Source organism: Ornithodoros turicata, chromosome 1, assembly GCF_037126465.1.
Source record: "Ornithodoros turicata isolate Travis chromosome 1, ASM3712646v1, whole genome shotgun sequence".
Taxonomy (NCBI): domain Eukaryota; kingdom Metazoa; phylum Arthropoda; class Arachnida; order Ixodida; family Argasidae; genus Ornithodoros; species Ornithodoros turicata.
The window spans coordinates 120,754,580-120,777,097 of record NC_088201.1 but is presented as its reverse complement, the minus strand read 5'-3'; the positions used below and the strand labels follow the sequence as shown (position 1 = coordinate 120,777,097).

Sequence of the window (22,518 nt, the reverse complement as noted above, 5' to 3'; positions counted from 1 at the left end):
ACGCATATCTACATATCCTATTCCCAACAACGAACAACTGTCACATACCTGCCCACAGTCTCTTGATTAGCATGCCTTTGCCTGCTATACGTCCAACATGAAATGATGCTGCTTCATGAATCCTAGTTTCTTGTCACCGCTATGCAAACCTGACGGCGCTCGTACGTGTTCATCGAGCCAGAATCCATGACAACACTTCAGTTACAAATCAGTTTGGATGTTCGTAGACTGATGCTGGTGTCGAGAAACAGTACACACGATCGAACACACCATAATGCACGGATGAGACGACGAACGGCGAACGCACTTACCTCCCAACGAAAGACACCGCCGACTTGACGTCCACCGTTCAAATTTCAGATGAAACTAGACGAAACTGTCAAGTTGCACGTTATAGGACGTCAGTAAACGTCATAAATTTAACGTCATGGCTACATCCGGTGGCTTGTGCTTACTGATTGGTTCCCATGAGGATGAATTTGTTCTCTGAGCGATGATTGGATGTTTTCAAATTTCTTCGCGGGCGCCAAAACAGACGACAGCGCGTCGGCCCAGGACGCACATTTCCCCAGGGCGTTAGTCGTGACACATGCCCACATGCTCACGTGCCCACATACGTGAGGCCGACAACGGCAAGCCCTTTCACCATCACCGCCACCACCAGCGCGTCGGCTGTGCCGGCTGGAACCGGTCTCCACAGAGTCGCCGGTGTCCGTCTCGGATGGTTCATGTTGTGTATAGCGTTTGGGTTGCTCTACGAGTTCCGATTTTTCCTGTTTAAAAACGCTGGCTGGACCTCGAACAGTCACAGCAGCCAGGGAAGATGCCGGCGCAACATTTCTGCACTGCTTCTGGATGTAGAAACGATTCGAGAGTCCGAACGGCTGGTTCTTCCGATACCCGGTCAATGACCGTCGACAGGTAAGTCATTTGTTATTGTTTGTTTCCTTACAACACCGCACTCACTTCTCTCTCTCTCTCTCTCTCTTTGTAGTATCTCAGCAGTCACTGTAAATGCGGGTGAATACGCTGTGACCGACCGCGTAACTTTGCAGTTACGATGCTAGATTATATTTATTTTCCTGAAACAATATCGTTTTCATGTTATGATTAAATACCCGCTCACGTCGTAGTCTCCAAAGGCATGGCACTACTGTAAGTCTGTGATTCTCGGTGATTTCGCTCGAAAAGTTTCACCCGCCATTAACTTAGTACCTGTCCTGTACGTAGCTCCAAAGCCAGGTTTGTCTGGGTACCTGTATATATCAATGTTAGCTAGCGCAATGAAGGATATTTTTTGTACTTATGTCGCTTGTCACATCCGATAGCTGCGAGCTCCCCAACCGTACCATAATATTTATTATTTTTCGCATTCAATAGCACCTTTAGTCTTTGTGTTTACATTGCAACTTTCAGATACATAGCTATATATCTTATCCTAATTTTAATCTTGCAGACACTGAGCTTCAGTGTCCTGTAGCAGTCCTTGCCCGAGGCAGTCGACGTTATCATGCTTCTTCAAGAGAATCCCGGAGCAATATTAATGTCATGCAGTTTTCCTTACCTCAAGCATGCTCGGTACCTGTGTCTTGCGTAAACGTATACCGCGCAATAAAATACTTAATGTGACGAAACAGCCAAGGCTCCGTCGTTCGAACAGGCGCAAACCAAGCAACAGCAAAGGAGAGAAACAGGGACCAAGAACCGGCAAGAACAAAAGACGGGAAGCAGAGCAGAAAGGAGGAAAGTAGTGCGGGAGTAACGGGCGCCACGTCATTCTTAGTCATTGACAACATAATCGAAAAGAAAAAAATAGGGCGGCTAGTCCTTAGTCATTGGTCCAGCTCCGGAGGTCATGTGAGTTTTCCGCTACAATAGGTTTCTATGGTTGCTTCGTGCCCCTGAAACCGCCTAGAGAGAGACGCGGCACGCACGCGAGGAAGCCCGAAGTGCTGTTTCTAAATTCCGACAGCCAATCCGAACCTCCTGCGGCGTCCGCAAAATGGAGGGGCGCGGATTGCTTCGTGCGCAGTAACACGCATTTTGACACAGAATGACAGATCGAAAGATTGGCCAGGGCAATTGGGCGAAATAACATCTGTGTGGTAGTGATGAAATATAAAGCAGGGTTCGGTGCAGGTGATAACTGACGAATATATGATGTATGACGAATATGCGATGGCGAATAGGAATGTCCGTACCTAAAAATGCATGACTACTCTAAGGGGCCATTTCAGAAAAGACTGGCGCCAACGTGCGGCCAAACCGCAAAGTAACCTTTTTGCGCTTCGCCGCGACCAGCCGCGACAAAAATACGTAAACCGAAACCAATTAATTACTGCAACAAATGACCCGCTTCGGTGGCAGATTTTTCTCTGAAAGGTGTCCACTGAAGGTCCCAAAAGGGGTAGTACCCATTTTAATACCGACAGCGCCCTGCTTTAGAAGTTACGCTTTTTTACGAAACTCATTTGCATTTTTATTTAAATAATGAGCGCCTCCCGCTCATTCACACGGTGCGCATCTTGTAGGCGGTATTGAACAGATACTTGTAAAAAAGAAAGTTATTCTATTGGTGCACCGGTTCGCGAATTATTTAGCCCGGGGATTTAACTGAAACACCCTGTATATCAGTAAGTATAGGAAACTGTACTCGTGATGTGCCTCTTCATTACGGCAGCAATTCACTAATTATAGTGACTGGCCCTGTGCAGTAATGAAACGATGATTCCGCTTTAAAACAGGGATAAATGCTGTCGACCATGATGCTAGCTGGTTTCCTGTTGTTTTCCTTTACAGTCCTTATGACCAATGCGAGATGTCCAGAGATTTTGTTTCATTTTTAATTGTTCAATTCTCATGTTTTGTGTGCCCAGAGAGGATAGCTTTTCAATAATAACCCTTTATTTTGGAAATTACTGAAAAGACTACAAATAACTTGTGCATGACTTTGGTGGCGGAACATTTGACCGCTGTGTATCACATGAGCTGAAAAGAAAAGAGTATTACTGAGCCTCCTTAGTCATAATACTTCCACAACAAATTAAATTATTTGATGAATAAAGAAATGTAATATGCTTGTAGGAAGGATTTACAACTTACATGTTCCCACTTCTTGCTATATTCATCTGCGGCCCTCGTTGCCTCACGCATTTATGTATGTAGCCCTCTTGATTTGTTTATGCCTGCTGGCTCCCTTCGTTCTCAATAATACCAACCAGGTGCCTAAAATCACAACCACTTAATAAAATTTCCTTATGAGTATTCAAAATACAGTCGACCCCCGTTTATCCGGACGGTGCCGTTCCCGGCGAAATCGTCCGGATACCGGGGCATCCGGATAAATGAAACGACCGAATAGAAAGGTCCTACAGAGCAAGGTTTAATTAAAACACAGAAATCTCGTCAATGACAGCTGTTACATAGTGGTGTAGGCACTCGATTCCTGCAAACTTTTGCTAATTGCATTGAGTTGAGTCACGCTGTTGCGCTGCTCGCAGAATGTCTGAGCGGACGCAAAGTGTCAATGTCGAAGCCTTGTTTCTCACTGGCGTCTTCGGCACCGTCTTGCTGCACATCATCGGAATCAACAGCAGCAATCACAACGTCATCAGTCATAGCTGCACACGCGTCATCATCCTTATCAACGTCAACGTAGTCAGAAACCGCAGCATCATCTACGGCAGTCGCAGTAAGCCTCTGCATCAGGGATCGCAGCTCAGCTAGGGGAATGTCTTCATCGGCCAACGGGCCGTAAGCAGCAGGCCCTCGGATTGGAGTTTTCCCTTCTAGAACCGGACAGTTGCTCGAGATATTTCCAAATGACTCGACTGGTCAACGTGACCCAACGCACACAAATAGAAAAGGGGGTCATCGTGCACGGTTATCTCCCCTACGGAGGAATGTAGGTCCCTGACGTGTGACGGGAATAACCCCAACACAGCGAAAAGGGTGACGAAGCGGGGTCAGCGTCTTTTCTTACTCACGGTAGTCCGGATAACTGAAGCTGGATTACAAAAATTTCCTACTTTCGTTCCCTGGAATTCTTGTCCGAGTCCGGAAGCTGAAGTCCGGATAAACGAGAACAAAATACATGGAGGAAAATCCGTTCCCGTGCCTTTTGTCCGGATACCGCGGGATCCGGATAAATGAAGTCCGGATAAACGGGGGTCGACTGTAATTGCATAAAATATTCTTGTTTCACATGGTGTAATGATTAGGACAAACACTCCATTTCTCTGCCAACTATTCCAAATAAGTTTATGGAGAACACTACACGTCCACCACTGCAAGTGGCACAACAAATTTCTGAGCACATAGATAGGATTTTTTTTTTCATTCGTCAAACATGCTTATGAGCATAGTTCAGCATGGCAGAGACACCACCATATGTGAAGCATATCAATGTCTCTGAAAGGTTAGCAGTTGATATGGCCTCTGCTATGCGTATGTGTTACATCGCCTGCTGTATTTACTGCAGTATGTATCGTACCAGCCAAGTAATTATGTAGTATAATATAAGGAGGGTTCTTGCGAGACAGGCCCGCAGATAATCTAAGCTAGAGCACCATCTAAACTTCCAAACCAGTTTTTTGTTACTCTACTACATCACATGAGTTTCAAAATGCTATATTTTGCCAGTATGTGATATGCTCTCCTACAACATTTCAATGCATATCACAACATTTTTTTTATATCTGCTGTACTCTATCCAGGTAAGCCATGCAAACAGCAAATATACCTGTGAATAAGTATCAGGAGTGCCTCCCAGTTTCAATGGATATGCAGGGCCACGACGCTGCCATGTGTGCCACTTGCTATCGTTGAGAGGGAAGCAGAACATTGTCTGCTTCCAATGCATCAAGTACTGTCTTATTGAGGCTCTCCCAAGGGTAATAAATTCGTGAGTGCAGAGGCATTTGTGGGATTGGTGAAGGTGCACTCACACATGTTGACTGATCTAAACAGGAAAGCAAAACAAAAAATGGCACTTAAAGCCCCAAGCAAGAGGGCAAAGTGGCATCTGGAGATGTATGCACTATACCTTGTTTCCATAGTCCATTTTTAACAATGAAAATGTCATCGAGGCATTTCTCAGCACCAGCAACCATAGAGCGAAGTGATAACTCATCCATTAAATACACCTAGAAAGAAATAACTGGTGTTACAAAGTTTTTTTAGAACAACAATGCAATTGAAGCTCATACGAGCATTATAAACGTTAGAACAAAAGTGGCATACCTGTATGTTGCCTTCCTGACAAATTCCATGACCCACAGCAACACTGATTAGCTCCTCAAGACATGTTACTGACACAAAGTTTTTCGTTTTGTGATCTCTACTCCTGATCTTCAGAAACGTCTAGTAAACAAGAAAAAAACAGAAAAAGAAGCAGCACTGAGCAAGCTCTGAAAACCACACACATATAGCAACAACTGTAGCATGCACAGGGAAAGATATGTACCTCTCATATGGAACTTTCTGTGTCAGAAAACTAAGTTATTAAGCAAAACCGGAAGTAGCGTATATATTTTGCAAAAATTTGGTTAAACAGACTAGATACTTCCATAATCATGGCTGAGCAGCGATATTCTGAGGGAGACAACAACAGAGTTTATTACTTCATAAGCTGAATATGGATGACTGTCCATTAACTCTGAGGGTCGCACACAACAATATACACTTGTCTCTGAGATTCAAGATGGTATAGCCTGAGGTCTGGTAGAAGGCTTGATGGTGTTATGCGAAAAAGAAAAATTGGCATCACTTCAGGGCCAGTTTCCACAAAGATGTGTACCGGTTTCCCATAGCGCAGGTTGTACTCGTCTCTGGAGACCACAAGATAGTGTCCTGTTGTATGTTGAGTCCCAAGAATAGAGATTGTTGAAGCACACAAGAAGGGACTGTCAACTCACAGTGCACAATGCACCTGTGATGAGGTGATGTTTTCAGCATGCAATATCTGCTTCTTCACTGTCCACACGGCTGGCTGCAAGAAGCCACAGAACAAAACTTTCTAGACAATACTTTTTGTGTTGAATGTGTTGGCATTTCGTCAGGATGACTCATGGAGGAATTGGTTCTATAGTTCTTGGAAGCAGCAATACGTCCCTCTATGGTATAAGGAATACCACTTGCAAAATCTTCATGTGATAGCAGATGGTCGAAAAGAGCTCGACGAGGAGAAAATTTCTGCAGCAACAAAGTGCACCCGTATATCACCTACCAAGAGAGTACAAAAAAGGGATCCATTTATAAACAGCCTTCAGCTGTGCGAGCATGAAACCGTTACTGGTGAAAATTTTGACGCCGCTAAGACTAGTGAAAGGTACATTTGTTTGGAAAGACTGTGAAATGTGACCTCTTTGATGAATTGCAAACTGTAGAGGATCGGAATTTTGCAAACAGGAGGCCTTCCTATAGTGCAAATGCAACAGATTTCAATGGACAGTATAACAGGCCATATCGGAATAATATTCACTTTGGAGATTGGGACACTTTCACACGAACATTCCACAACAGAGGAATTCCGATTACTCCAGCTCCAAGGGGGGGAAATAGAGTCACAACATTTATCAATTTTTTGTGCGAGATCACAGCAAAACACAAATTATTTCAGTAGCCTCCCCCTGCACGACTGAACGTTAGGCAACTCTTTACGTTTCTACTCATGATCTACACACGGTGACACACACAGACACTGCTTTCCTGCTGTTGCACACCTTTGCTGAGACGCGTATGCAACGAAACAATTTTTGCAACCATGCTTACAAGTGGTGCTCGTATTTGACTTGGTATAGCGGTGGAAGAACGAAACAGGTTTTGAACTCACCTTTGCTTTGCGGGGGTACAGTCGGCCAAAGACCAAACAGTAGATGCACTTCCAAACACTTAAAACTTCACGGAGCGTCTCATGCGTCTACGAGGAAAGAATTTCGCGGGCTTCCAGTTAGCGGCTCAGGTGACAATGTTGTATTGCTCCGCGCTGCGCACTCGCTAACGGCGAGACGCCGGCGTCCTTGAGCCTGCCACATTCATCCGAGCAAAAAGTTAGGCCCGAATATTGCAATATCACTGTTGGATCGTTTAAAAACGGTAAATATGTGGTTCGCTGAAGACATGTATCGTCTTCCATATTTCTGCTAGCATAATCGTGACGTGGTCTGAACAAAATATTTCATTTTCAGCGATATTGCTCTACTCATTCCTGGAAAAGACGACGGGATAGCAACGGTTCATGTGCCGCTACGGAATTGGAGGAGCAATGAAAAAGAGAAGCGCTGATTCCGTGGGCGGCGTTCCGTAAATTTACGGTCTTTTTTAACAGTGTTACCAGTGGAATCCAGAGCGCACTGTCAAAGTCTCGACCTCTGTTCGTTGACCTCAACTGGTCTTTTGAACACAGCGTGGTTATTTCCTTCAGTTTCATAGAAAAACGGTGAACACGTGTTTGGTGTAATTCCATAATTCCTCTTACAGAGCGCGTAGGCGTGCCCACAAGCTTCTTGTCAAGGGCTAGGCGGACCACTGACAATGAATAAGAGTGAGAAATATGGTCGGTGAAGAAAGGGTGGGGCACTAAAAAGTATCGGTATCGGTAACGATACAGAGATTGCGTTACCAGAGATCGCGTTACCATAAAATTGTAACAGAAATACTTTTCCCCATACCGACTTAAGAATGTATCGCGATACGCACTCCGATACCGAAGAAGTATCGATTACTGTAACAGCGTTACTTGTAACGGCGATACGTACAACACTGCGTACGTGCGAGGGAACAAGAGGAAGCAGTAGGTAGAACCAGGCCTGGGAAGGGGTCGCCAAAGCGGAAATGACGGAAAGCGAGTCAGAGAGCAAAAGCTCCCTCTCCCACACTCTCCGAGGAGGGCGTGACCCTTTGCGACCAGTTGCGACCACCAGATTGTGCGGAAACTTATGGCGGCAGCTCTCCACAACTCCCCATAGAGCCCATAGTATAGGTAAATTCACGCAACACTGGGCAAACGACCAATGAGAATGCAGCGATTGCTCCCTCAATCCTCCAATCAGAAGTGTTAAGTGTCTTTCCACTGTCCTGTTAAGTGTCTCTCCACAGTCCATGGCGATGGGGACTGACCTTGAGTAACATGTGCCCTGCTTGTCATGGTGATACATAGCCAAAGGACGCTCGTTAAGCGCGTTCCGAGAAACAGAGACGGAACCCCGATTTTAGGGACTTCAAGGGACGAACCGCGGCCTGGAAAGGGAAAACGCGGGGAGATGCTCTCTGGACGCCACTGATGTAGGGCTGCTCCGGGGCTTTTGGAAATAAATGTAACTGGTTCTTAGTCGTACTCCATTGTAATGTGTCGATAGTATCTACATAATCGGGACGGAAAACACGCACCGTCCCCCGAACAAACATAACTAGAAGCCTTCCCGTCCGGCTCGCAGCCCGACCGGTTCTGGCTTCTGCTTTACATACTGGCCTCTACCGGCTACCCCTGACCTCTAGGTCTACTACCTTTCATGCTTGCCGTAAAGTTATTCCGTGGTTGCCAAACAACTGTGAAAAGTGTCGTAATGAACAGAAATTTATTTAAGTCATTATACTGGCACAATAGGCAGGTTGACTCATTTACATGCACGGGGCGTACTGAGTCCATTGCGCTTCCTGGCACAGTGGAACAAAGTTCAAACTCGCAAAGCACGCATATCGACATAGCTTATTTCCAGCAACGAACAACTGTCACATACTTGCGCACGATCTCTTGATCATGATGCCCTTGCTTGCTACACGTCAAACAGAAAATGATGCTGCTTCATGAACCCTATTTTCTTGTCACCGCTTTGCAAATCTGACGGCGCTCGAACGTGTTCATAGAGCGAGAATTCACTACAACACTTCAGTTTGAAATCCCACTGGCTGTTCGTAGACCGATGCTTGTGACGAGAACGTCGAGAAACAGCACAAAACGGTCAAAGACACCATAATACACAGATAAGACGGCGAACACACTTGGCTCCCAACGAAACACACCGCCGACCCGGCGTCCACCGTCCAAATTTCAAATGAAACCGCCGAGGGAGTACGCAGCACGCAGGCGAGGAAGCGCGAAGTGCCGTTTTCAAATTCCGGCAACCAATCCGAACACACCTCTGGCGTCCGACCAATGGAGAAGCACGGATTGCTCTGTGCGCTGTAACACGCATTTTGATACAGATTTTGCGAGAGCTGTGGGGGGCTGATGGAGGTGCCCCGTTAGCACTGTCTGCAGTGTACGCAAGGGAACATGACGAATACTTATGGGGAAGGCGTATAGAAGGAGGATCCGGAGGGGCATCAAGTGGGAGGCTATCCAAGAGCGAGACCTTTAATGGCAGCAGGAGTTGCGGGGCGAAGACTAATTGCGGAGTATTTTTGCAGTGCCACTACCGAGTTAGCCACAGCCGAGCATCCTTGAGAGATGCATTGAACTGTGACGCTGTGACAGGTACGTGTTCACAGTAAGCAGCCGGAAGCGAGCCTTAAGAGAAGGCATACGGACCTCAAGCAGAATCGCATCATTAGCCGAATATCTGAGAAGGCCCAAGCAGAGTCGGAGTGCCCGCCGCTCCAAAATGTACAGTTTGGTTAGCCGCCACTCGGGCTTGGATAAAAAAAGGACAGCTCCAAACTAAACAACAAAATGGTCCGCACATAATTTTGTCATGGCAAACTCACTCTGTCATCACAAGGTCGTGGAAGATCGTAAGCAGTTTTCTATTCCTCAGACAGAGCCGTTGCGACGGGGGTGCGAGAGGGGCAGCTGCCCCGGGCGCCCTCGCCAGAGAGGGCGGCGAACGGCGATCCCTTGCAGGTTGGTTAGACAGTATCAAGGAGGAATGAAGAGAATTTGAATGTACGGCAAAAGAGAGAGGGCGCAGACAAGCTGGTGCATACAAAACGCTGGAACCGGAGACACGAAGACAAGAATTTACGGTCCCAGAAGTGCAAATGGACGTTTTTCTTTCTTTCTTTACGAGGTTTTTGAAGGCAGCGATGGTGGTGGGAGGCGCTTCAGAATTGCGCTGCCCCGAGAGCAAACTCGCCTGGCTATGGCTCTGTCCCCAGCAGTTAGGAAATATAGGACTTCTTGCGTACGCCCGAACTGGAATCTTCATGGCAAGAAAAGAGGCAATTTCTAGTACGAAGGAGGAGTACAGTTGCAACAGTGATGTCTGTCAGCAAGCTGTAGTGATGTGCGACTCTTAATGCGTTAGCATTTTGAAGAGAAGCCGGCGTCGTAGCGGGGTAAGAGAGGTGTCAGTGTACAGCGCGGCACGTGACGGAGAAGAGCGATTCAGGCTGCCCTCTGCAAACTGATTCGTTTTTCTCCGTCAGCTGGCAGCGAGGAATGAAACTCAGCTGGAGTCGTCATCAGTTGCGTAGCGGGGTTTGAGAGGTGTCCGTCTACAGCAAGGTACCCGACGGAAAAGAGCGAATCAAGTTGCGCTCCGCAAGCTGATTTGCACTTCTCCGTCACGTGGAAGCACGAAAGCGAGGAAAGATTCCAGCTGAGATTCCTTCCTCGCTTTCGCGGTGCGATGGCAGTCCTCCTCAGGTAACCGAGGATGCGGCTGTAGAGTATGTACCACTGCGCCAGTCTACAACGTTGCGAGCTCATTGGCCCAGGCTGCGTGCGCGTTCCGATTGGTCGACAACGCACAGGAGGGCCACTACCAGAGTTTCGCGGCCGCGCCAAGTATGTCGCCACGGTAGTATCGATTGGGGCGCCATCACTTCGCAAGACTTCTTCATTACGAAAACAAAACCTGACTTAATAGGTGTACTTCTTCTACAACAACTGAACAAAGTGCGAGCCTACGGTTCTTTGAGTAAACTCCTTCTCTTCGATTTAGAATGTGTGTGTCACGTGGTCACATTCCTTCAACCGCCAGCAAGCAATCCGAAACTTTGGGCGCGAGCTTTCAACCGTTGATCGTCGGAGTGGCAGCAGTGGAAGATGGAAGCTGGTGCGTTAGTGTGCGCTTTGTACCAACCTGTATTTTTCAAAGTAAGCAACCGTAGAAATATTATGAGTTATGATGAATGTGCCTGGGTGTGTGGATGAACTGCTATGTGATTTTGTATTGCGCAGATGTGATAGACACCAGTTCCGGATACACGGATATACGCCAAGCAGAAGCGCACTGGTAAGGATACTCATATCTCTGCGAAGGTCGTTAGTGCGTGCAGAAACAGAAATTTCAGGATTCACATTGGATCGATTATTTTCAGCTCCTTCGAAACTGCTTCCCGGAAGCGTTGTGTACGTACGGAAATCCACATTGGACATGCCAAAAAACCTTGCAAATATCAAGACCGCCTGAAAGCCAAGCTTCATGATACTGGAAAGCAAGTCACAAAGCATGCCTGCTCCAGAAGGGACTTGTTGCGAAGAAACCCTGTGATGTGTTTGTTAACTATGTAATTTCACTTCTTTGCAACGCCTGTGCAGCGATTTCGAGAAAAGTAGTGACATCTTATTTGCATATCTATGAATAAGCTTGATGAATACAGTGTTTCCGTTCCAATATATGTGTCACTTTCTGACGTACGACTTGTAAACCAGTAGAATAATAAATGAAAGGGACAGAACCGCAGCACCAGAGAGGCCGCAGAGCGCTCCGCCATGTTGGATAAGCATGAAAAACAGCGTCCTCGTGACGAATGCGGTACCCACCGCCTTATCCAAAATCATAGCGAATGCGCATGCGCAGAATTGGTCTTGCAACTACTGGGGTCGTATTTGGCGCTGCTGTTGCACGAAAAACGTCCCCATTGCGAGCAATGGGAGTGTCCCATCCCTGGACAACGTTTTGAGATCGCATTTTGTACGCGCGCATGTGTGTGCAGCGTCCCGGTGGCCGTTTCAGCAGCCCCCCACAGCTCTCGCAAAATCTGTATCAAAATGCGTGTTACTGCGCACGAAGCAATCCGTGCCTCTCTATTGGTCGGACGCCACAAGCGTGTCCTGATTGGTTGCCAGAATTTGAAAACGGCACTTCGCGCTTCCTCGCCTGCGTGCTGCGTTCTCCGCTTCTCCTTCGGCGGTTTCATTTGAAATTTGAACGGTGGGCGCCGCGTTGGCGGTGTCTTTCGTTGGGAGGCAAGTGCGTTCGCCGATCGCCGTTTTATCCGTGTATTATGGTGCCTTTGATCGTGTTGTACTGTTTCTCGCCACAAGCATCGGTCTACGAAGAGCCAATCGGATTTCAAACTGAAGTGTTGTCGTGAATTCTGGCTCGATGAACATGTTCGTGCGCCGTCAGATCTGCATAGCGGTGACAAGAAAATACGATTCATGAAGGAGCATTTTATGTTTGACGTGTAGCAGGCAAGGACATGATGATCAAGCGATTGTGCGCAAGTATGTGACAGTTGTTCGTTGCTGGGAATAAGCTGTGTTGGTATGCGTATTTTGCAAGTTTGAACTTTGTTCCAGTGTGCTAGGAAGCGCTACGCAATTGACTCAGTACGCTCAGTGCATGTATATGTGTCAACCTGCCGATTGTGTCAGTATAAATAAATTTGTTCATTACGACACTTTTCAGAGTTGTTTGGGAATCACGGAATAACTTTACGACGTGCATGAAAGCTAGTAGACTTAAATGTGAGGCAGGTCCCCCAAGGTCGCCATTTTCCCATGTATTTGTTCCTATCCCGATGCGTGCAATACCGGAGGCCGCCCTTAGATACCCCATTGTTACCAGACGTTGGCTTCCGGGGATTGTAGCGCGCTAAAGATCCAGTTGAAGCACAATCCAAGCTAGGCCAAGTCACCGAAGGAGAAATGGACGACTGCAGCGCCTGCGGCGCCTGGTACGACAGGTACGCTATGTGATGCACGCAGCCGTGCACTAGATCCTTCCGATCGCTCAACACGTTTAAAAACGGGACCAAAAAGTGAAACACGACAGAGGAAGTTGTTATACGCGTTTTATTTGGACATATAAAGACTAGATTCATTCGCAGAAGCAACAAAAACATTTTGCCGCTAAACTTAGCGCGCTGAAGTGAGCCGGAACGGCAACAGTGGGGTATCTAGTGGCGTCCTTCTTCGTTGCACGCTTTTCCGAGGTGAGTTTGGGGGACCTGATGTGAGGGGTAGCCGGTACAGGCCAGTATGAAAAGCAGAAGTCAGCAACAGCCAGAACCGGTCGGGCTGCGAGCCGGACGGAAAGACTTCTGATTGGAGGATTGAGGAAGCAATCGCTGCACTCTCATTGGTCATGTGCCCAGTGTTGTGTGAATTTAGCTATACTATGGGCTCTATGGGGAGTTGTGGAGGGCTGGTTTCAGCATAGCTTCGAAATAGCTCGCATCGGTCGGCACGGCGTCCGTCCGTCTTGTGTTCCGTGTTTCGGTTATGTCAATCGGCAGAACAGTTTGTGATTCTACGCGTGTTGTGCTGTTCCTGGATACGACTATAATCCCACGTACAGTCTATCAACTACGGAACTGGAATGCTTCGTGGGCTGGTGCGGTTGGAGCGTGAAGAACGCGTTCGGGCGCCGTCAGATTTTGAGGCCTGACAACAAAGACAGGATTACGATTACGTGCCACACAAGCGCCTTTTCCGCTCCGTGGTTCGGTGATGTCAATCGGCAGAACAGTTTGTAGAAGTGTTCGCTGGTTTATTCATGCGTTGATATGATTCAATGTGTGTTGTGCTGTTCCTGGACACGACTATTATCCAACGAACAGTCTATCAACTCCGGAACTGTAATGCTTGGTGCGTTGGAGCGGTTGGAGAGTGAAGAACAAGCGCGGGCCCCGTCCGATTTCGAGAGCTGTGTTCGTTTTGCTTCAAGTTCGAACTTAGTTACAGTGCGTCAGCAACGCAGTAGACTTTGTATTCACAGTGCATTCATCTATCGGATCTTTGAATCAGTGCCTTGTGTCAAATAAATATTTCTTTTAGCCAAAAGAAGCTTCAGTTATTTTGAATATTGGGTAACGACGGTAGACGTGAAATCCGGTAGAAGTCGATGGTAGCCAGAACCGGTCGAAAGGTCAGCCAAAATTAAGGCACCTGATTGGCCGACTGGCATTGCATAATTTCTACAACGTTGCACTCTCATTGGTCGTGTGCCCAGTGTTGTGTGAATTATCTCAAACTATGAGCGCTATGGGGAGCTGTTGGAACCTGGCGATGACCTCCAGCCTGGAGCCGTTTTCAGTTGCGCCTCGTCTCTGGATATGTTCGGACGTGTCTCCTGGGGCCCTATTCCGATCTATGTCGGTAGCGCGAACGTGTCGTTTGGGAGCGAGAACACATGGTATGTGACGCAACGTAACGCTAGCGATGAGAATGTGGTATTCCCTGCGCTCCAAACGCGTCGCCCGTACGCGATGGTGTCGCTCACGGGAACGACAGCCTCCACCCTGTCGTTATGGTGGGTTATACTGTCGTTAATTGGAGCGAGAGCTGTCAAGGTGGCTGCAAGTTTCTCCGCGTGGCACTAATGGACACCGCCACAACTTGCGCCGGTGTTTAGGTCGGGCGACAACGTGTTTGGATCAAATGAAACGTCTTTATTGAAACTGCTTCACCGCGGAGGCAACTCCTCACTATCCCTGCATGTCAGAGCACAATACGCAAAGGTCTGCCTAAAACTTACATTCCTCCACTTGGGAATTTAATATCGCGCCTAATTCTGCCCACTGACTCCAATTGCGTGTAGGTCGTCAGCAAAATATCCGTGAATAAATTGCTGCGCTCTATCACCAACTGCAACACAATTTCATATTATTCGTGTGTTGAGCGAGAAGCGCGAGACTTCTTCTCCATCGTCAACGCGTCGTCGTCGTCGTCTGCTTCCAAAACAAAAGGAATCCCACGTGATTCTCCTCCTGCTACAGTATTGGCTGACAGCGCGGCGTCTCGTTCCCAGACGTCCTAACCTCTAACGGCAGTCAACGAACCAAGCGCACTGTCGTTAACAGCGACATGGGAATACCAAAACTGGCAAGTATCGCTCCCAGCGCTCGTTATCGCCTTCTACCGATACTCCTCTATCGACACCGTCGCTGGCGCTCGAAAGTGGCTCGGAATAGGACCCCTGCGTTCTCTGAGACTTTCGCGAGCGGCTGAGCTTGTGTCTCATGTCGTGTGACAGTTTAAACTACAACGTTATTCAATGGATCGCGGATGTTCTACTAGTCAATGTATACAAAAATATAAGAAATAAAAAAAAGCATACGAGATGCAATTTGAAGCAGGACGAACGTCTAATGCTAACGCATTGTCATCGCATTAAAGTGAGACTCCGCACAAAAAGCGTGTTGAGGTAACAGTTTCGACATCAATCCGTACCGTATGATATTTCATTGAATACAATTTCTCTTCCCCAAGATGCACTGCTAATTAGAAAACGAATATTTCCTTTGAGTGACTAGGTGCTCCTCCACTTAAAAGCAGTCGAGCAACACTGGGCTTCAGCTCCCCGGTATTCCTCGTGTACGACTTTCTGTAGTTTTGGTTTTACAGCTAGCGAATCCTTTAAGACGAAATGGAGGAAGGATGGCCAATGCTCATCAAGAGATTGTGCGCAAATATATGACAGTTGTTCATTGTTGGGAATAAGCTGTGTCGATATGCGTGCTTTGCAAGTTTGAACTTTGTTGCAGGGTGCAGGAAGCACTACACAATGGACTCAGTACGCTCAGTACATGTAAGTGCACCAACCTGCCAGGCAATTGCGTCAGTATAATGAGTCAAATAAATCTCTGTTATTACAACACTTGTCAGAGTTGCTTCCGGAGCATGTAATCGCTTTACGGCGAGAATGAAAGCTACAAGTCAGTGGTAGCCGGGATCGGCCAAGCCCAAGCCAGTATGGCCTACGGCAATATGAGGTATCTTCGATTTGGCTGCACTCGTTGAACTAGTTCAGGCGGTGCCGCACTTCTGTATTCGTTTTGTCAGTGCCGCTCGTGCCCTCTGCGCTCGCGTATTCGTTTTGTTACGGTGCAGCACTAGTTCTGCACGAGTTCACGGGAGGGCTGCACTCGCTGGAGAGAAAGTGCAGTACGAGTGCACGGAACAGACGACACGTCTGTAACGCTGAAGGTTACTTGGTATGTGTGCGATGCGATACCAGTTGCATTGTCGCGATAAACACGTGGGTAGCGATAATGCGGCCATATCAGAGACCTATCGAACGGGTGATTCGAATTTTTGCCTGCACGGGGAGTGTATTACACTTGTCTTTGCTGTGTTGGAAAAAGGCGCAAGCTTTGGAGCGGTCGAGAATCGTGTCTTTTTCTTTTAGTAAAAATATACAGAGATGAAGGACCGAATAGGGAAAACAAGACTCCTATCCCCTGATAGCCGGGAACACGAATGCGATCCACTACGATGGCAAGTCTTCTCAGCTGATATCGCCGACCTTGCACAGCTTTCGGAAAGAAAGACGATGCCTTGAAACGAGAGGCTAAGGAGCCGAACATTTTTCGAGACTCCTGGAAGAGTCTCTTACATTCGTGCTCTTGGTACCTGGCCACCGCACTTTCGCAATAGCTGGGAATACGAATTCCATCTTCTCTTACCAAGGCACAAGCAAGTGAGATGTACACTTCGTCCAACTCCTCTTCGCTGTCTGAAGCGAGTAGCTGCAGTGCTGCCTGGCCATGATGCACGCGTATTCGCATTACCTCGGTCAGGAAAACCGCAAACAAATGAAGAACGCTGCACCAAAAGCATACACGCGCACGCAGGAAGCCCGAGGAGCAGATGTTATAGGCCTGCACTTGCACTCAATCATTCGTTTTGAAAGCCAAGGCAGGGCACCACTGTTTGCACTGCACGAACTGGCTTTGCACGCGCACTGCACCCTCGCCGCATTCCTCAGAACTAGTGCAGCTAGTGCAGACCAAATCGAAGATACATATTGAAAGCAGAAGTCCGCAAGAGCCAGGACCGATCAGACTGCGAGCCGGATGGAAGGACTTCTGATTGGAGGGTTGAGGGAGCAATCGCTGCATTCTCATTGGTCTTGTGCCCAGTGTTGTGTGGGCTCTGGGGAGTTGCGGATGGCTGGCCTTACCCCCTCACCATCTGTGGACTGGTTGATCGTAGGAAGCTCCGAGTACGCTCTTGTTGTTGCTCCGTTGCTCCGAGTACCTGCTTTCGTCTTCGCTTATGGTCGGTTGTAACATATATTTTTTTTTCATTGAAATAAAAAAATGTCACCGGCGGACCTTGATCGATTTAAAATGAAATTACCCATATGAAAGAAAAAAATACTTCTTTTTGAAGCAGCGAATCCTTCGACGGACTGAATGCAAACCTGCCCATAAACAGACCATCTTGATAAGTAAGCTTATTGGGTTTGTAGTACTGGAGTCGGATGAGCTCAGAACTGCAGTGTACATCTCCAGAGAGAATAATAAGTCCAAGAAACAGACACCACAAACGCTGTGGGTGACAGGCCTTGTGGGTCGGGTACGAGGAGGAGGCCCTTTCCCGCAACAAGGAATAGCCAGCGTAGCAGTATCACGCCAAATTTCGCACGCCGAATAGGAGACGACTTCTGTATGTAACGATGTGCAAAATACAAGTAAAAGTAAAAGTGACAGACGCAGTGGACCAGGTGAGCGTGCGAGAAGTCCGGTGTTGTCAGAGACACCATCACACCACACGTAGCCTCCTGTATACAGAGGCTACATAGGAGGCTATGCAGCACATCACTACGAACACGCTATGTCATCACAAGAAAGTGATTCTCTGATACAAAAAAAAATACACATCAAAGAGACGTACGAATGAAGAAGTATTTAATGTACGAGCTTTGGTTGGTACTGCAAACAGACACTATAGCAGGGTAAGAAGAACATTTATTGAGGAGAGTTGTCTTCGGTCAACACACTTGAATCTGTCGTGCCTTCACTTCTTATGTGGTGTACACTTCCGCCTTGTATGCTCTTAAGATCTGGTATGGAGTGATGCTGCGGTTCCGTGATATTGTTTCGTCTTGAAAACAAACTATCCCAGGCACTATACTCTCCGGGAAATCTTAGTACGTACCCACCAACGCGTAGATTTTCTTCGACGTCCCAACTCGCTCGCCTCGAAAGTGGACCGTTGATATCTTTGGCTTTCATCGAGCCAGTCTGCAGTGCCTGAACAGCAGCCCAAGCCGTAGGAGCTGATGTCAATCTTCGGAAAGGGTCATTTGCCAGTGCATCGTAGTACAGATCTACCTCAGTCTTATCTTTGCCCGATCGTTTCCTTGATGAGGTCTTCCAGTCCTGGAGAGTTCTGTGGTCGGACGGTTTGGTTGTTCGTACATCCTTTTGAGGAACATCGCACAGACTCTGTGTTCTTCCCAGACACATGCCTTGCTTGAGGGAACGAAGCACGGCATACCATCTGCTCATATCATCTATACAAAGCCGAACTTCGGAACGCACATGTTCGTCAAGCTGCATTATTTCTTCCGAGTACCTGGCCACGAAAGCAGACAATTGGTCATAACAACGGATGACTTGCGGCGGGACCTGAGTGATTTTCTCCCGTTCATCGTCGGAAGAATGGTTGCGTGTAGCTCCTGTGGACCTGATTCGTCGAACACGGGACTGCGTCTTGTTGTGGATGACACGTAGCTTGATGTAGCCCAGGAACATTATGGCTGCAGAGATTAGGGTTAGCAAGACGTTCCACCAGTTGCAATGGGACCCAGTCTTGGATGGTTCGGGGGTTACAAAGAGCATGGCTATCGTCCAAAGAGCGAGAGATGAGTAGAAAGCCCAAGCATGCCATGACATTCTGATCGGAAGAACAGTCCCGGCCGCTGATATGACTACTCTTCCTCTTCTTCGTCCAATCAAAATATGAGCCACTATGGGAGATTCACCTCGGCAATTCGGCCAGATGACATCTGTGTGGCAGTGATGAAATATAAGGCCAGGTTTGGTGCAGGTTATATCTGACGTATATATGACGTATGACGAATGTTCGTGGATAAGTGAGTATATGTGTATGCAGGATTGCGCCTACGTAAAAATGGGTGACTACCCTAATGGGCTATTTCAGAAAAGACTAGCGCCGGTATGTGGCCAACCCGCAAAGTAACGTGGCATGAGTGTAGCACGCGAGCACATTCTCTTCGAGTCCACGACGCAAGTGGGAGGCTATTTTGGTTCTAATATCAAGACCGTAGAACCTCGGGAAGCAACTTTTTCTTCTTCTTCTTCTTCCCAATGATAGCAACATCGTCTACATGGGACACCCTTTTCGTTCTTCTTCTACCCATGGAGAATGTCCATTAAGCACAAGGGAGATGGCCACGGCTATGGAATTGGCCAACTAGACTATGGGACGACTGTGACAAACTGACGGATATTGTGTTTGTGCGTGGAAAGGAAACACGAAAGACCCGCTGCCATAGACCTATCTCAACAGGAGGCTCCAAACGAAAGGAGAACTGACAGGAACACGGCGACTCCTAGCAGAAGGACATGGAGGGACCTCGAAGGCTAGCGTGCATGAGGAAGTGATCGACAAGTCTCGCCCTGACCACAGTGGGGGCACGCGGGAAATAAAGAGCGGCCGGCTCGGTGAAGGTAAAAGTAAGAGGCAGGACGAGAGAAGGGGCGCGCGTCAACCAGACTTCTGTCTGCCGAGAAAAGCAGGAAGTCGGCTGCCACGAGAACGACAGGTGGACATACGCTGGACGCAAGACGAGTCCAAAGGATAGCGTAATAGCTGTTTGTATCTGGCGACACGAACATGTGCGAGGGGGAGGGGAAAGGCCAACAACCGCGCCAGAAAGGGACATTTTCGCGAGGCAGTCAGCAGTCTCGTTTACAGCAAGCCCACGGTGGCCAGAAACCCACGTAATGATGATATCGCGCACGTGCGAGGGAACAAGAGGAAGCAGTAGGGAGTACAAGGCCTGGGAGGGGGTCGTCAAAGCGGAAACTTCTGAAAGGAAGTCAGAGAGCAAGAGTACCCTCTCCCAGGAGGGCGGGACCCTCCTGAGGGCTAAATGTGTCGCAAGGAACTCGCTATGAAATGAAGGGGTGAAATCCAGGAGCCGCATCGGGAACTGGAAGTCGAGCTGAAGGAAGAAGAGGTCTTCCCGAGAGTGCTTCTCTAAGACAGATGCGTCGGTCGCCACCACTAGATGGTGCGGAAATTGATGGAGATTGCCTGTTAGCACTGTCTGCAGGGTACGCAAGTGAACATGACGAACACTCATAAGGAAGATGTCAATGACGCGCGCAGAAGGAGGGTCCGGAGGGGCATCAAGTGGGAGGATATCCAAGAGCGAAACCTTTAATGGTAGGAGGAGTTGCGGGACGAAACTAATTGCGGAATATTTTTGGGGTGCCACTGCCGAGTTATCCACACCCGAGCATCCTTGTGAGAGGCATTGTCTCGCAGTGCAAGAGGATTCTGACACTGTGACAGGTAGGCGCTCACAATAAGCAGCCGAAAGCGAGCCTGAAGGCATACGGGCCTGAAGCAGAGTTGCATCATTAGTCCAATATCTGGGAAGGCCGAAGCAGAGGCGGAGGGCTCGTCGCTCCAACATGTAAAGTTTGGTTAGCCGCCAGTCAGGCAGAGACAAAAAAAAAAAAAACTCCAGAATGGGCCGCACGTCATTCTGTCATGGGACACTCACGCTGTCATCACGCTGACATCGTGGAAGATCGTAAGCAGCTTTCTGTTCCCCAGCAGTTAGGAAATATACGACTTCTCGCGTACGCCGCATCTGGAGCCTTCCCCATTTCCCCTAACGACGGAGGAATACAGTAGCAACAGTGATGTCTGTCAGCGAGCTCCCAAATAATAGTAATGTGCAACTTTTATTGCGTTAGCATTAGAAGCCCCATTTTGGAGAAAAGCCGACGTCGTAGCGGGCTAAGAGAGGTGTCCGTGCACAGCGAGGTACCTGACGGAAAAGAGCCAATCAGGTTGCGCTCCGCAAGCTGATTTGCTCTTCTCCGTCACGCGGAAGCGCGAAAGCGGGGAAATATACTCAGCACCATCAGTTGCCCCTCGTCTCAGGATGTATTCAGACGTGCCTCGTGCGCTCACCTAGAGTTTCGCGAGTGGCTGAGTTTGTGTCTCATGTCGTGTGGTAGTTTAAACTGCAACGCTCTCCAGTGGATCCCGGATCTTCTACTAGTGAAAATACTAATCAAAGCATCTAAAAAATATAAGAGCAGAAAAGACGCATAGGAGAGGCAAGACGAACGTATAATGCCGACTCATCGTCATCGCATTAAAGTGAGACTCCGCACCAAAAGTGACAATGCGACATCAATCCGTACCGCATAATATTTCAGTAAATACAATTTCTGAACAAGATGGCAATTGATGTTCTTAGGCTGGAACACATACAAGGGACACATACATACAAGGCCTCAACAGCCTGAGAAATTAATTACGCCACTGAAAAGTTTAGCCAGCTGTAGGACAGTCCTACCTCCTAGTCCTGTAGGGCTGTCCTACAGCTGGCTAACCTTTCAGTGACTTCCTTCTTTCATCAATACAGTTCTCTTCCCCAAGTGGCACAGATAATTAGAAAAGGGATATTTCCTTTGAGTGACTAGGCGCTCCTCCATTTAAAAGCAGTCCAGCAACACTGGGCTTCACCTCCCCAGTATTCCTCATGTACGGCTTTCTGTAGGTCTTGCTTTTACCGCTAGCAAATATTTCAGAACGAAATGGAGGAAGCAGATGACTGGTCATCCATGTGGCTCGAAGAAGTTACAAAGCGCATGTCCGAAAAAGAGACAGTGGCCCACACGAGACTACCGGTGACGTCACGCATGGTACAGGGAGGTCGGAAAGGGAACCTTCAGAAGTTTCGGTTTGGTTTTGAGCTTCCCAGCTCTTTTGGCAACTAGCGAGTCCCCTACTGCGTAAGAAACTTTATTTCTCTTTTCAGAAGAATGTACTGGACTTAGTTACACAGCCATTATGATAGTTTCGGATTTCCTTGAGTCTCCCTTTAATTACATTAATCGCACTCAATTTTTTTAGGGCAGCTGCCACTTTCTTTGTGCCTGCAATCGATGAGGAACTGCATAAAGCGTATGTTGCCACCCAGATGTGAAGCAGTGACATAGACAGTGTACGACGATTTTTACGGTGCTGCTAGAATATATTGTTAATTAATACAGGTGAGTAAGGTACCACACAAAATGAACGAAAGCTGTTGAAAATGCTATCACACGCGTAACACTTGTGAAGAAGTTTGTGAATCAAAAATGTGCAGCAAAGCGTTGAGACCAAAGTTAAGTACAAGTGTCGTTGGTCAAGACCGGTGAGCCTGGTTTGCGAACGAAGGCAAAACAAAAACTGTAGGGTAGGAATGCGGCGTGCAGGCCCGATTCGGTTTCTGGAGTGAGGCACTGAAAAATATCAGTGTCAACCCTGCAAGTGCCAATTTGTACCGAACCCTGGTTCGGTCGAACTCTGGTTTTCCCGCCGACTGTCCGTTGCAGCACCCTCACTGGCCCTATTCCGAATGCTAG

General features: G+C 47.8%; 1 long non-coding RNA gene across 1 annotated transcript; it reads right to left on the bottom strand.

The window, feature by feature from the left end:
- Nucleotides 1–17,847: 17,847 nt before the first annotated feature.
- Nucleotides 17,848–18,825, bottom strand: LOC135368488 (uncharacterized). Its single transcript, XR_010414787.1, has 2 exons — nt 18,056–18,825; nt 17,848–17,976 (listed from the first exon to the last, which is right to left on the bottom strand). It is a non-coding gene; the product is annotated as an uncharacterized LOC135368488 (long non-coding RNA).
- Nucleotides 18,826–22,518: the final 3,693 nt, after the last annotated feature.